General features: G+C 34.3%; 1 pseudogene; it reads right to left on the reverse strand.

Annotated features, from left to right (window-relative positions):
- Nucleotides 1-1016: 1016 nt before the first annotated feature.
- LOC149552757 (uncharacterized protein At2g39920-like) lies at nucleotides 1017-1774 on the reverse strand (annotated as a pseudogene).
- Nucleotides 1775-2743: the final 969 nt, after the last annotated feature.

The raw sequence follows: 2743 nt of genomic DNA on the forward strand, positions 1-2743 counted from the left end.
AAAGTGCATAAGCATGGAAAAGATCATCCAAGTTTTCTTTTTGAAATGAAGTGTCTGTTAACAAAACCTTGTGTCCTGCAAAAAACTGTGTCAATGTCTGGAAAAGCTTCGAATCTTCATTTTTAAGCCTCTGATCTTCATCAATTATCATACATTCCCATTTGATTTTTTTTAATACTACAGTATCACAATTTATCATTTCATATTATGTCAAAAGAACATTAAATTTTATTCTTTTTTGTTTACATTGATTTGAAGTGGAAACTAGATTTTTCCTTCCCTTGTGCTTCTTTGAAAGTTTGAAAACCAAATGAGCAAGCGTTACATCCTCTTCTATGAGAGATGCTAATATGCGATGCTCTATATAGTTTTTCTAACCTTGACTTGAGCTTTTAATCACTTTCCTTGTACTATTTGAAAGCCATAGATTAGGAGTCTTCATGTAACTACCTTGTGGGTTCCACTATTTTTGTTGGCTATTTGAGTGTAGAGGTGCAGATATTAAACATCTTATTTCACAATCTTTCATGACAATTGCCTCATGATATATGTCAGCATTCTATTCTCTTTCCAACAATGAATTTATCCAACATTATTCTCCCCATATACGTTTCTAGTAAAGAATTGTGTGCTTCAAATATTTAATGATGAGCATGTATAACTACTTTGTGTTTTAGGTTGACACACATATCATCATTTTAATGGAGGTCTATTTGTAATAGAAAACCTGATTCATAGAGTTTGTATCTTATCATACAAATTATGATTGTCTCCATGCATCAATTATTTGAAGAATCATAGAGTCGTAATGAAATCCTATAAAGACCTTTTGGTGATCCGATGACATATTCAAGGTTTGTCATTTCCCCTTTTTCTAAGATGCTCGATGTTCCATGTCATGGGTTTGAGATGGCTTGGGCTCTCCTTCTTCCTATCACCTTCCAAAGTTTTAATGAGACCTTTGATAAGAATTGAAACAAAGTGAACATAATTATTCAAGTTCCCAAATCATGCATTTAACATAGATCAAAGTCGATTGGATTGTTTGCATTGTTTACAATTCTCAATAAATGGGCATTCATTTGCATTTCATCTTTACTCTACATTATCAACATTGTCCAACCAAAATAACTTGCACGAATGAGGCTCTCCATGGTGGAGTCTCATTGATTCTTGTGTCTTTCAGAAAGGAAAATCAAAGCCACACCATGATTTTGAAGCTTCTGATACAAGTTCAAAGTGGGAACCAGTGGTGGAGATTTAGCTTCTTCAACCCAACAATTCCAAGCATCCAATTTATGTAGCATGGAATGATGTTGAAAAGTACTAAGTATGGAAAATTGGGCAAATTTGTTTCATCAATGTCCAATATTACTATATTCGATCCATCACCATTCACAATGGTAGAAATTAAATAGTTATCTGCTGCCTCAATTGCTCCATTTACATCATTCACATATTAATCTCTTGTCATGTATTGAAATACATATTCTTCACACATACTTGGGAAAACACTATTCTTTTGCATGTTATTAAGCTCAAAGTTCAAAGTAATGCTCCTATAAACATCAACACCCATTTCTGGTCTGGTATCATCTTTGACCACAACATCAGGCTTGCTTTGACAAGATGTCAGCAATATAGCTAGTGTAAGTACAAGTGTGAATAACAAAATACCAATTATGGCTATTGCCAAAATCAAGACACTGATAGCCAGAGATGTTAAATAAACTCTAGAATCATCCATTTGAAGATAGTGGCTTGAGTTATACATGCATGATGTAAATTGTGTAACATGAGTATCTAAAATTCAAGATTTTTGTCATGGATTTGGAGTATTTGAAAATGCATGCTAGAACCTTGAACTTGAAAAATAAACATTGGTGGGCGCTTTGAACATATGAACTTTAAGGTCTTGATCAATGATGGGGTCGATATAAACCTGAATGCATGGAGCATTGAACTATATTTCAAACTTGAAAATGTGAACCTATGAACCTATTAATCAAGATTATCTTCAAAATTTTAGCATGAACTCTAAACTTCACCTCAACATTCCCATCCCTAAACCTTTTGAACTAAGCCTTTGAAATTGTGAATTGACAAACTGAATCTCTGAACTGGAAATGAATCATCAAAACCAAGCCACTAAATTGTACATGTGAACCTTTTAGAATAGACCATTAAACTCGCATGAACAAATTTAATCACTTCAAACTATCAAAAAACTTTGAACTGCTTTGAACCAAGTTTGAAGTACTTCAAAGAAGTTCAAAACCTAAAACTAAAAGTTTAAAAACCTGGGTCCATATGCATAGCAACAGGGGCTCTAACTATGGGACTATTTTTTATGCAAAAATAGAGATCTCCAAAAATCTCTAGCCCAAGGTGAGTTTTGTAACCATTGGGGAGTAGAGTCAACAAGAAAAGAAGACTAGAGCTACCTCTAGACAGGGTAGAGGGGAACGGGAAAAACCAACAAACCAACACTCCTAAACTACTAGCAAGCATGAAGCTTGGAAATTATTCAAACTAACACTATGCACAACCAAACATATTTACAATATTTACAAAGGTAGGAGGAGAACCTACCATGAGAATTGGAAGAAAGAAAGGGTTCATGTAAATCCATTTACCAGCTAGGAGAAGTAGGAGCCCTTCTACATCAACAAACCATGTCCCAATAGAACGGCTCCATACCATTGCTATAGCCCAAAGTCTATAGTCTCTGAGAGAAAAGATG

This window comes from Cupressus sempervirens, chromosome 6 (genome assembly GCF_028749045.1).
Source record: "Cupressus sempervirens isolate cs-2001-9-10 chromosome 6, ASM2874904v1, whole genome shotgun sequence".
Classification (NCBI taxonomy): domain Eukaryota; kingdom Viridiplantae; phylum Streptophyta; class Pinopsida; order Cupressales; family Cupressaceae; genus Cupressus; species Cupressus sempervirens.